General features: G+C 49.5%; 1 protein-coding gene and 1 long non-coding RNA gene across 2 annotated transcripts in view; one reads left to right on the top strand and one right to left on the bottom strand.

The window, feature by feature from the left end:
* The window catches only part of LOC309552212, a 603,675-nt gene that overhangs the window by 85,283 nt on the left and 505,017 nt on the right, over positions 1 to 13,375 (bottom strand). The gene's annotated exons all lie outside the window — the stretch shown is intronic.
* The window catches only part of LOC309552293 (uncharacterized protein C15orf61 homolog), a 29,998-nt gene continuing 20,954 nt past the window's right edge, over positions 4,332 to 13,375 (top strand). The window contains exon 1 of the mRNA XM_082253188.1: positions 4,332 to 4,414. The gene's annotated coding sequence lies outside the window, so the exon portion shown is untranslated. The remainder of the gene's footprint in view (positions 4,415 to 13,375) is intronic.

Below are 13,375 nucleotides of genomic sequence, written 5' to 3'. Positions count from 1 at the left end.
CACTACTGTCCCAGGGTGGTGGGACCAGTCCTATCACTACTGTCCCAGGGTGGTGGGGCTAGTCCTATCACTACTGTCCCAGGGTGGTGGGGCTAGTCCTATCACTACTGTCCCAGGGTGGTGGGGTTAATTCTACCACTGCAGTCCTGGGTGGTTGGGCCAGTTCTACCACTACTGTCCCAGGGTGGTGGGATTAATTCTACCACTGCAGTCCTGGGTGGTGGGGCCAGTTCTACCACTGCTGTCCCAGGGTGGTGGGGTCTGTCCTATCACTACTGTCCCAGGGTGGTGGGGCTTTCTCTACCACTGATGTCCCTAGGGTGGTGGGGCCAGTTCTACCACTGCTGTCGCAGGGTGGTGAGACCGGCTCTGCCACTGCTGTCCTGGGGGGTTGGTGGGACCAATTCTATCACTGCTGTCCCGGGGTGGTGGGGCCAGCTCTACCACTGCTGTCCTGGGGTGGTGGGGCCAATTCTACCACTGCTGTCCCGGGGTGGTGGGACCAGTCCTATCACTACTGTCCCAGGGTGGTGGGGCCAGTCCTATCACTACTGTCCCAGGGTGGTGGGGCCAGTCCTATCACTACTGTCCCAGGGTGGTGGGGCCAGTCCTATCACTACTGTCCCAGGGTGGTGGGGCTTTCTCTACCACTGATGTCCCTAGGGTGGTGGGGCCAGTTCTACCACTGCTGTCGCAGGGTGGTGAGACCGGCTCTGCCACTGCTGTCCTGGGGGGTTGGTGGGACCAATTCTATCACTGCTGTCCCGGGGTGGTGGGGCCAGCTCTACCACTGCTGTCCTGGGGTGGTGGGGCCAATTCTACCACTGCTGTCCCGGGGTGGTGGGACCAGTCCTATCACTACTGTCCCAGGGTGGTGGGGCCAGTCCTATCACTACTGTCCCAGGGTGGTGGGGCCAGTCCTATCACTACTGTCCCAGGGTGGTGGGGCCAGTCCTATCACTACTGTCCCAGGGTGGTGGGGCTAGTCCTATCACTACTGTCCCAGGGTGGTGGGGTTAATTCTACCACTGCAGTCCTGGGTGGTTGGGCCAGATCTACCACTACTGTCCCAGGGTGGTGGGGTTAATTCTACCACTGCAGTCCTGGGTGGTGGGGCCAGTTCTACCACTGCTGTCCCAGGGTGGTGGGGCCAGTCCTATCACTACTGTCCCAGGGTGGTGGGGCCAGTCCTATCACTACTGTCCCAGGGTGGTGGGGCTTTCTCTACCACTGATGTCCCTAGGGTGGTGGGGCCAGTTCTACCACTGCTGTCGCGGGGTGGTGGGGCCAGTTCTACCACTGCTGTCGCGGGGTGGTGAGGCCAGTTCTACCACTGCAGTCCTGGGTGGTAGGGCCAATTCTACCACTGCTATTGCAGGGTGGTGAGACCGGCTCTACCACTGCTGCCCTGGGGGGTTGGTGGGACCAATTCTATCACTGCTGTCCCGGGGTGGTGGGGCCAGTTCTACCACTGCTGTCCCAGGGTGGTGGGGCCAGTTCTACCACTGCTGTCCCAGGGTGGTGGGGCCAGTTCTACCACTGCTGTCCCAGGGTGGTGGGGCCAGTTCTACCACTGCTGTCCCAGGGTGGTGGGGACAGTTCTACCACTGCTGTCCCAGGGTGGTGGGGACAGTTCTACCACTGCTATTGCAGGGTGGTGAGACCGGCTCTACCACTGCTGTCCCGGGGGTTGATGGGACCAGTTCTACCACTGCTGTCCCGGGGTGGTGAGGGCAGTTCTACCACTGTAGTCCTGGGTGGTGGGGCCAGTTCTACCACTTCAGTCCTGGGGGGTTGGCAGGACTAGTTCTATCACTGCTGTCCCAGGGTGGTGGGGCCAGCTCTACCACTGCTGTCCCGGGGTGGGTGGGCCAATTCTACCACTGCTGTCCCGGGGTGGTGGGGCCAGTCCTATCACTACTGTCCCAGGGTGGTGGGGCCAGTCCTATCACTACTGTCCCAGGGTGGTGGGGTTAATTCTACCACTGCAGTCCTGGGTGGTTGGGCCAGTTCTACCACTACTGTCCCAGGGTGGTGGGGTTAATTCTACCACTGCAGTCCTGGGTGGTTGGGCCAGTTCTACCACTACTGTCCCAGGGTGGTGGGGTTAATTCTACCACTGCAGTCCTGGGTGGTGGGGCCAGTTCTACCACTGCTGTCGCGGCGTGGTGAGGCCAGTTCCACCACTGCTGTCCCAGGGTGGTGGGGCCAGTTCTACCACTGCTGTCCCAGGGTGGTGGGGCCAGTTCTACCACTGCTGTCCCAGGGTGGTGGGGCCAGTTCTACCACTGCTGTCGCAGGGTGGTGGGGCCAGTTCTACCACTGCTGTCCCAGGGTGGTGGGGCCAGTTCTACCACTGCTGTCCCAGGGTGGTGGGGCCAGTTCTACCACTGCTGTCCCAGGGTGGTGGGGCCAGTTCTACCACTGCTGTCCCAGGGTGGTGGAGCCAGTTCTACCACTGCTGTCCCGGGGTGGTGAGGCCAGTTCTACCACTGCTGTCGCGGGGTGGTGGGGACAGTTCTACCACTGCTGTCGCGGGGTGGTGGGGCCAGTTCTACCACTGCTGTCCCAGGGTGGTGGGGCCAGTTCTACCACTGCTGTCCCAGGGTGGTGGGGCCAGTTCTACCACTGCTATTGCAGGGTGGTGAGACCGGCTCTACCACTGCTGTCCCGGGGGGTTGGTAGGACCAGTTCTACCACTGCTGTCCCGGGGTGGTGGGACCAGTTCTACCACTGCTGTCCTGGGGGGTTGGTGGGGCCAGTTCTACCACTACTGTCCCGGGGTGGTGGGACCAGTTCTACCACTGCTGTCCCAGGGTGGTTGTCCCAGTTCTACCACTGCTGTTGCGGGGTGGTGAGGCCAATTCTACCACTGCAGTCCTGGGTGGTGGGGCCAGTTCTACCACTGCTATTGCAGGGTGGTGAGACCGGCTCTACCACTGCTGTCCTGGGGGGTTGGTGGGACCAATTCTATCACTGCTATGCCAGGATGGTGGCGCCAATTCTATCAATGCTGTACCAGTGTGGTGGGGCCATCCAATCCACCATTCCTGTCTCATTGAGCAGGTGGAAGGGGAGAAGAAAGTAGAATATATATTTTTTTTTTTTTCAAAATTTTCAGGCTGGCTCGGTTGCGTGAACCACCGTACCTGCATGGCGGTTTGCGGGAGCGCACTCGTCCCCATTAGGAAGCAAGGACGCTGGACCGGTGGCAGCGATCGTTGCCCGCTGAGACAGAACGACGGTCTGCTGTTGTAAACACAGCAGATTATTGTTCTCTCTGGAATGAACACAGAGAGCCTGTGATCCTCCTATTTAGGAACACAGGTCTCTGATCATTTCATAAGTCCCTCCCCCCACAGTTAGAAAACACTCCCTAGGCTCACACTTAACCCTATGATCGTCCCTGGGTTAACCCCTTCCCTGCCAGTGTTATTATTACAGTAACAGTGCATATTTATAGCACTGATTACTGTAGTAATGTCACTGGTCCCCCCCAAAAGTGTCAAAAATGTCAGTTAGGGGTCCGACCTGTCCGCCGCAATGTCGCAGTCCCGCTAAAAATCACAGATCGCCGCCATTACTGGTAAAAAAAAAAAAAAATGACATAAATCTTTCCCTTAGTTTGTAGACGCGATAACTTTTGCACAAACCAATCAAAATACGCTTATTGGGATTTTTTTTTTTTTTTTTTTACAAAAATATGTAGCAGAATACAAATTGCCTAAAATGATGAAAAATTTTGATTTTTACATTTTTTTTTATTGGGAATGTCATATAGCAGAAAGTGAAAAATATTGTTATTTTCAGAATTAACGCTCTTTTTTTGTTTATAGCGCAAAAAATAAAAACCGCAGAGGTGATCAAATACCTCCAAAAGAAAGCTCTATTTGTGGGGAAAAAAGGAATCAATTTTATTTGGGTACAGCGTCGCACGACCGCACAATTGTCAGTTAAAGTAACGCAATGCCGAAGCGCAAAAAAATGGACTGGTCATTAAGGGGGAAAATCTTCCGGTCTAGAAGTGGTTAAAGTAAGTTCTGAAAAGCAAGATTCGTGATAGCGAAACGCGCGTGAATGGAGGCGGGGCTGAGACCATAGAACAGCTGGTAGCAGGAGAGCTCTTTTGTGATTGGTCGGAATATTGGACGCAGGATTGGTCACGTTGGCTGCACAGTGTATAGGGGAAATGTGGGATCCGCCTGCCGAGACCGGAGGAGGGGCGATCACACAATTCCCCGCCCCTCTGCATTTTAAAGCCCCGCACCCGCTCCATTTAAATCCCCCCTGCACTCCCTCCCTCCCTCCCTGCATCAGGTCACGTGGTCACGAGCCTGGTCACATGACTGTGATATCAGCCTATCGCCTGCCGGATGGAGCCGGGGGTCAGAGGTCTGATTGGTCCGCGGTGAAGGTAAGGTGGAGATCGGGCTATAACACGGTGACAGCGTGTCTGTCCCTCCCCCTATCTGTAAGTGATCAGCAAATCCCAAGGTCACCTACCTAGATCACTGCCCATTGGTTGTGTTCTGGAGTCTGATCTCCTATATGGGAATGAATGAGATGGGGACAGGTTAGGAGACACTTGTAGAGGGATTGGGGCTGGCAAGGTTCCAGCACCTGCTTGCTGCAAAGCATCGGTCCCAGCATTCCCATTGGCCCATCCCTTTTATAGGTAAGCTCACTAACCAATAGGAGTGTGAAGGAGGCGTGGACATTTCTCCCCTTTCAAGAACAGCTTTTCTGTTACTTCCTGTTATAGGGTGACAACGCTGGAGTGCAATTGGGAGATGTCTACAAAGTGTTGTCACCCTTTCTGTTACTTCCTGTTATAAGGTGACAACGCAGGAACCCAATCAGTAGACGTCTACAAAGAGTTGTCACCTGTTATTTCCTGTAAAACAGTGACAACGCAGGAATGCAAACGGGAGACCTCTACAAAGCTTATCACCCTTCCTGTTAGAGGGCGACAACTCTTTGTAGACATCTCCTGGTTGCGTTCCTGTGCTGTCACCTTATAACAGGAAGTAACAGAAAGGGTGACAACACTTTGTAAACATCTCTCAATTGTGCTCCTGCTTTGTCACACTTTAATAGGAAATAACAGAAAGAGTGACAATGCTTTGTAGACCTCTCCTAATTGTGCTCCTGCGTTGTCACCCTTTAATAGGAAATAACAGTCTGAGAACTCTTTGTAGACCTCTCCTGATTGTGCTCCTACGTTGTCACCCTTTAACCGCAAGTAACGGAAAGGAGCGCAATTGGGAGAGGTCTACAAAGAGTTGTCACCCTTTCTGTTACTTCCTGTTATGGGGTGACAACACTTTGTAGACCTCTCCTGATTGTGCTCCTGCTTTGTCACCCTTTAATAGGAAATAACAGAAAGGGTGACAACGCCATGTAGGGGTCTCCCGATTGTGTTCCTGCTTTGTCACTGTTACTTCCTGTTATGGGGTGACAACTCTTTGTAGACCTCTCCTGATTGTGCTCCTGCGTTGTCACCCTTTAACAGCGAGTAACAGAAAGGAGCGCAGTCGGGAGAGGTCTACAAAGCGTTGTCACCCTTTCTGTTATTTTCAGTTATAGGGTGACAGCACAGGAGCACAATCAGGAGACATCTACAAAGTGTTGTCACCTTTCTGTTATTTTCTGTTATAGGGTGACAACACTTTGTAGATGTCTCCTGATTGTGCTCCTGTGCTGTCACCCTATAACTGAAAATAACAGAAATGGTGACAACGCTTTGTAGACCTCTCTCAATTGTGCTCCTTTTTGTTACTTCCTGTTATGGGGTGACAACACTTTGTAGACCTCTCCTGATTGTGCTCATGCGTTGTCACCCTTTAATAGGAAATAACAGAAAGGGTGACAACGCTATGTAGGGGTCTCCCGATTGTGTTCCTGCGTTGTCACTGTTACTTCCTGTTATGGGGTGACAACTCTTTGTAGACCTCTCCTGATTATGCTCCTGCGTTGTCACCCTTTAACAGCGAGTAACAGAAAGGAGCGCATTCGGGAGACATCTACAAAGTGTTGTCACCTTTCTGTTATTTTCTGTTATAGGGTGACAACACTTTGTAGATGTCTCCTGATTGTGCTCCTGTGTTGTCACCCTATAACTGAAACTAACAGAAAGGGTGACAACACTTTGTAGACCTCTCTCAATTGTGCTCCTTTTTGTTACTTCCTTTTATGGGGTGACAACACTTTGTAGACCTCTCCCGATTGTGATCCTTTCTGCTACGTCCTGTTATAGGGTGACAGCGCAGGAGTGCAATCAGGAGATGTCTAGAAAGTGTTGTCACCCTATAATAGAAAATAACAGAAAGGGGAACAACTCTTTGTAGACCTCTCCGGATTGCGCTCCTTTCTGTTACTTCCTGTTATGGGGTGACAACTCTTTGTAGACATCTCCTGATTGTGCTCCTGCGTTGTCAGCCTTTAAGAGCGAGTAACAGAAAGGAGCGCAGTTGGGAGAGGTCTACAAAGCGTTGTTCCCCTTTCTGTTATTTCCTATTATAGGGTGACAACGCAGGAGCACAATCAGGAGAGGTCTACAAAGAGTTGTCACCCCATAACAGGAAGTAACAGAAAGGAGCGCAATCCAGAGAGGTCCACAAAGCGTTGTTGCCCTTTTTGTTATTGCCTATTATAGGGTGACAATGCTTTGTAGACCTCTCTGGATTGCGCTCCTTTCTGTTACTTCCTGTAATGCAGTGACAACTCTTTGTAGACCTCTCCTGATTGTGCTCCTGCGTTGTCACCCTATAATAGGAAATAACAGAAAGGGGAACAACGCTTTGTAGACCTCTCTGGATTACGCTCCTTTCTGTTACTTCCTGTTATGGGGTGACAACTCTTTGTAGACCTCTCCTGATTGGGCTCCTGTGTTGTCACCCTATAATAGGAAATAACAGAAAGGGGAACAACGCTTTGTAGACCTCTCTGGATTGCGCTCCTTTCTGTTACTTCCTGTTATGGGGTGACAACTCTTTATAGACCTCTCCTGATTGGGCTCCTGCGTTGTCACCCTATAATAGGAAATAACAGAAAGGGGAACAACGCTTTGTAGACCTCTCCGGATTGTGCTCCTTTCTGTTACTTCCTGTTATGGGGTGACAACTCTTTGTAGACCTCTCCTGATTGGGCTCCTGTGTTGTCACCCTATAATAGGAAATAACAGAAAGGGGAACAACGCTTTGTAGATGTCTCCCGATTGCACTCCTACCAGCTCTATAATAACCCAGCCGCACTGCTGGCTCACATGCCATGGAGAGGCGTCAGCGCAGCCTATCAGTGAAGAAGAAAAATTCCTTATTTGCAAAATTTTAGAACAGGAAGGGGGTTGGAGTTCCCCGGTATTGAACTGGGTAAAATGGTAATTGTTATTATACACCCCATTGTCATTCAATCCAGCTTTGCATCTCCATTTATCCCTTTCACTGCCAGGGCCGTTTTTGCTGGATTTTTTGCACAAAAAAATAAATTAAGGGCCTCGAGATCACATGAAACCCCCCAAACATGATATTTTCTGAAAGCAGACACCCTAGAGCAGTGATGGCGAACCTTGGCACTCCACATGTTTTGGAACTACAATTCCCATGATGCCCAACTACACTGCAGAGTGCATGAGCATCATGGGAAATGTAGTTCCAAAACATGTGGGGTGCCAAGGTTCACCATCACTGCCCTAGAGCTATGTTTTATGTCACATGATCTTAGCACAACAGTTTATCAAGTGCAACATTTCCATTAAAAAATACACAAAAGTTAAAGTGGAACCTCCGCTTATCTGTCCCCCCCCCCCCCCCCCCTGGTGCTACATTTGGCACTTTTCAGGGGGGAGCGGGTACCTGTTTTTGGCAGGTAAACTTCCCCACTTCCAGGAGACAGCGCCGTGGCGCCGTCCCTCACAAGTTTCGTCCAGTTTTTCCCTGTCCCCACTTCTGTCGGACCTTGCTTCCTCCTTCCTCTGCTTTCTGGCCAGTAACCGAGTGCAGCGCGCTTCATGCATGGGTTGGGGGGGGGGGGGGACTCCACTTTAATTTTAGTGAAAACAAGCACAATAAATTACCCAATTTTTAGGTAAAGTATGCCCCTGTGACTGACATCGAACGCGTAAAGTGATTGTAAAGTCTTGTTTTTTTTTTTGTTAAACGTTATACTTCCCCTCCTCTGCGCAGTTAGTTTTGCACAGAGCAGCCCGGATCCTCCTCTTATCCGGTTCCTCTCCGGCTGCTCCTGGCCCCTCCCTCCTGTTGGGTGCCCCCACAACAAGCAGCTCGCTAAGGGGGCACCTGAGCCGAGCTGCAGCTCCGTGTGTCCAATCAGACACGGAGCTGCAGCTCGGCCCCACCCCTCTCTTTCCTAATTGGCTGAGTTTGATTGACAGCAGTGGGAGCCAATGGCCCCACTGCTGCGTCTCAGACAATCAGGAGAGAGAGCCCCGGGCAGAAGAGGCACTAGGGCAGTGATGGCGAACCTTGGCACCCCAGATGTTTTGGAACTAAATTTCCCATAATGATCAACTACACTGCGGAGTGCACGAGGATCATGGGAAATGTAGTTCCAAAACATCTGGGGTGCCAAGATCCACCATCACTGCACCAGTGGATGTTGTTGGATAGAGAGGGGGTTCAGGTAAGTATTAGGGGGGCTGCTGCACACAGAAGGCTTTTTATCCTAATGCATAGAATTCTCCTTCTGCCTTTCACTTTATTTATTGATCGCTTTTGCAGGCTATGGGCGCTCATCCTCCATTGTACCCGATGAGGCGTTAGTGACCCGGGCACACAAGCCTGCCAGAGCAAGGAGTAAGGTCAGTATTACAGTTTATTCTTCATCCCTTAGAGCAGTCTATATCAGTGTTTCTCAACCTATTTTTCAGTCAAGGCACCCTTCAAAATTATGCACAAATCTCAAGGCTCCCCATTGTAAAATGTAAAAGGAACAAATGGTTTTATATAATTCAGCCGCCTCGACACACGTAGGACACCCAGCATTTGAAATGATTTATTTTATACACCTTTGCACACTGGTACTGACTAGTATTCCATTGTTTCTCCTCTTCCTTAGTCTTCCTCCCTTGTTCAGTTCTTTGGACCCCCCCAGTGCAGACAGAGAAGGGCAAACAAGGACATCCTCAGGTGCTCAATGTCTTCCTTATCAATTTATGACATCATTATTTATTAGAATCCAAGCAGCTGGCTCGCACAGTGCCCAAGGTTGTGATTCTGCACCAATGAAAACCCACGGCCTTGTGTAACAAAAAATGCAGGCGAGATCCCCCGGCCAGCTTGCTGTCAATTTTGGGCAATTTGAGGCAATTTTTTTGCATTTTGCCAGGGCACCCCAGGGTGCCACGGCACCCTGGTTGGAAAAGGCTGCTCTAAACTACAGTCCATGGACTACATCTGGCCCAATGCAAGACCTTATCCAGCCCACCGCGTATCCTCAATGTGCACAGATTGAGGATGCTGAAGGCCAAATAAAATGAAAGTAACACTGCTTCCAAATCTAAACAGCATATAATAAACATTGGGATAAAGCATATGGGTATGGTTCCTCTTAGGGATCAACCGATTATCGGCAAAGCCGATATATCGAGGGCCGATATGCACTTGAGGCACTAATGGGCAGCCTTTATAGGCACTGATATGCGGCATTGATGAGGAGGCACTGATGGGCAGCCTTTATAGGCGGCACTGATGAGGAGGCACTGGTGGGCAGCCTTTATAGGCAGTGAAAGGTGGCATTGATGAGGAGGCACTGATGGGCAGCCTTTATAGGCGGCACTGATGAGGAGGCACTGGTGGGCAGCCTTTATAGGCACTGATAGGCGGCACTGATGAGGAGGCACTGGTGGGCAGCCTTTATAGGCACTGATAGGCGGCACTGATGAATAGGCACTGGTGGGCAGCCTTTATAGGCACTGATATGCGGCATTGATGAGGAGGCACTGATGGGCAGCCTTTATAGGCAGTGATAGGTGGCATTGATGAGGAGGCACTGATGGGCAGCCTTTATAGGCGGCACTGATGAGGAGGTACTGATGGGCAGCCTTTATAGGCACTGATAGGCGGCACTGATGAATAGGCACTGGTGGGCAGCCTTTATAGGCACTGATAGGCGGCACTGATGAATAGGCACTGGTGGGCAGCCTTTATAGGCACTGATATGCGGCATTGATGAGGAGGCACTGATGGGCAGCCTTTATAGGCAGTGATAGGTGGCATTGATGAGGAGGCACTGATGGGCAGCCTTTATAGGCAGTGAAAGGTGGCATTAATGAGGAGGCACTGATGGGCAGCCTTTATAGGCGGCACTGATGAGGAGGCACTGATGGGCAGCCTTTATAGGCACTGATAGGCGGCACTGATGAATAGGCACTGGTGGGTAGCCTTTATAGCCAGTGATAAGCGGCATTGATGAGGAGGCTCTGGTGGGCAGCCTTTATAGGCGGCACTGATGAGGAGGCACTGGTGGGCAGCCTTTATAGGCGGCATTGATGAGGAGGCACTGGGCAGCCTTTTTTAGGCACTGATGGGCAGCACCTTATCCAGCCCACCACGTATCCTCAATGTGCACTGATTGAGGATGCTGAAGGCCAAATAAAATGAAACTAACGCTGCTTCCAAATCTAATATTTTAACCTTATTTTTATTTATTTTTTTGCGTTTTTTGATTTTTAGGCTATATTGTTAGTGTTATCTGTATGCACCGGGGGTCTAAGAGTAACGTAATTTCGATTCTCTGTATGTATGTATTGTACATGTGGAAGAATTGACAAAATAATGTAGATTTGAGATAAACAACATATAATAAACATTGGGATAAAGCATATGGGTATGGTTCCTCTTAGGGATCAACCGATTATCGGCAAAGCCGATATATCGGAGGCCGATATGCACTTTCCCCGATATATCAAAATCGGCCCCTGAGGTTACCGATATTGCCGATTTTTTTTTTTTTTTTTTGGAAAGTGCTGTACTGGAGTGAGGCATCACCCCGGTACCGGCGTCCATAGCCGACGGTCGGCTGTTTTGTAATGACAACTGATGCAGCTGAGAAGCCACTCGGCTGTCATTACAAGGAGCGAGAGGGGATGTTCCCCCCCCCCCCTCCCGCCACCTACCACGACTCGCCCGGGTCGCCTGTCCCACCAGGAGACCCGGGCAACCACCCTGCATGGCTGCCGAAGACCCGATCAAAGCCACATTCAGCTCTGATTGGGTCTCCATGTAAAAACCCGGAAGTGATGTCATGACCTCCCTTCCGGGTACTCGGCGCCAAATTAAAAAAAATGACAGCATTCAGAACGGCCAAACTTGGCGTTTTTTGAATGCTTTTAAGTGCAGAGGAGGGGTTTGGGGTCTTTTAGACCCCCAGATCCCTCCACAAGAGTACCCGTCAAGTAAAAAAAAAACTTTAAATGTATGAAAATATCGGCCAATACCGACATGCATTGGCCAAAATATCGGTATCGGCAATGAAAAAAACGATATCTGGTCGATCAATAGTTCCTCTCCTTCTCTGATTACAAGGCAACCGTATGATTCAAGCAGCCATACAATGCTTCTTGGAGCAAAGCATGCGGGTGTGATTCCTCTCCTGACACTTTATTTAGCACTGTTAATGTTGATCTTATGTTGTTTAGATGTGGAAGCAGCGTTGGTTTCATTTTATTTGTCACTAACAATGGAGATATCACACCTTATACATTAGCAGCAGCTTCAAAACATTCACATTTTGGGTTTGTGTATTAAGCACTTCATATAGCATCATAGTGCGGGTATACTTATAAAAACATTTTATTTCGGGTGCTGAAGGCCGCCTATGGTCTCCACTACTGATAGGCGGCATTGATGAGGGGGCACTAATGGGCAGCATTTATAGGCACTAATAGGCGCCACTCCGACACATGGATCACTAAACGAGCGGTACCAGCTGATCTGGAGACTGAAATTTGATGTCTCGCTTGATGTGCGATATCATTTCTGTGCTCCTCTGATCGTATGTTTTTTCCACCCTTTCTCCATCGTCTGACCATCACACAAGCCCTGGCATAGAGTTTGGCTTTTTTGCCATTTGGTCATCCTTGCCCGCCCGGGGGACAATTTTTGACGACCGACGCCTATGCTCCGTTTGCCATGAACCATCAGTTCCACCACTGGAAGTATCATATATATGCCTTGGCCTACATGCCAGTGTAGATCATTCTTCCTGTATACTCATTGGCTTTTTATCAAGTTACATCCCTTGTACCCCTGAAGAAGCGGTATATACCGCGAAACATGTCGGGTAGTGGTAATCGGACTGATTAGAGGGACACACACCAGTCCTGGCACCTCCAGACTGACTGTGACCTCTGACTAGTCCTGTCCACAATTTCAAGGAAATTATCTCTGACGATATTTTATCAATTATGTTGTTACCATGATGATGTTTCATGTTATCTTGTAACAGTAATGTCTTTGTATTTGTATCTGTATTCTTTTCACTCTATGTGATTAATAAAATTATATACTTTTTAGATATTTTTGTAGATACATCTCTCTTATTAGTTATATAACGGTACCCTCAAAATCCCAACCTTGGCCCCACATCTTGCTACCTTTCCTACTTTCTAAAAAGGGGTAATTTGGGGGGTATTTATACTGTCCTGGCATTTTTGTTACTCAAGAAATGAGATCGGCCGTCAGTACATCAGGATTGATCAATTTTCAGGTATACAATGGATATAAAAAGTCTACACGCCCCTGTTAAAATGTCAGGTTTCTGTGATGTAAAAAAATGAGACAGAGATAAATCATTTCAGATCTTTTTCCACCTTATGTGACCTATAAACTGTACAACAAACTGAAATCTTTTAGGTGGAGGGAAGTATAAATAAAAAAATAAAATTAATATGGTTGCATAAGTGTGCACACCCTCTTATAACTGTGGATTTAGCTGTGTTCAGAATTAGGCAATCGCATTCACACTCATGGTAAATAGGAGTCAGTACACACCCGCCATCATTTAAAGTGCCTCCGATTAACCCCAATTAAAGTTCAGCTGTTCTTGTATGTCTTTCCTGACATTTTCTTAGTTGCCTCCTACAGCAAAAGCCATGGGCTGCAGAGAGCTTCCAAAGTATCAGAGGGATCTCATTGTATCAGTCAGGAGAAGGGTACAAAAGAATTTTCAAGACATTAGATATACCATGGAACACAGTGAGGACAGTCATCATCAAGTGGAGAAAATCTGGCACAACAGTGACATCACCAAGAACTGGACGTCCCTCCAAAACTGATGGAAAGACGAGAAGACAACTGGTCAGGGAGGAGCCAAGAGGCCTACAGCAACATTACAGGAGCTGCAGGAATATGTGGGA

This window comes from Pelophylax lessonae (assembly GCF_965119305.1).
Source record: "Pelophylax lessonae genome assembly, chromosome: 4".
Lineage (NCBI taxonomy): Eukaryota > Metazoa > Chordata > Amphibia > Anura > Ranidae > Pelophylax > Pelophylax lessonae.
This window is presented reverse-complemented; position numbering and strand designations above follow the sequence as displayed.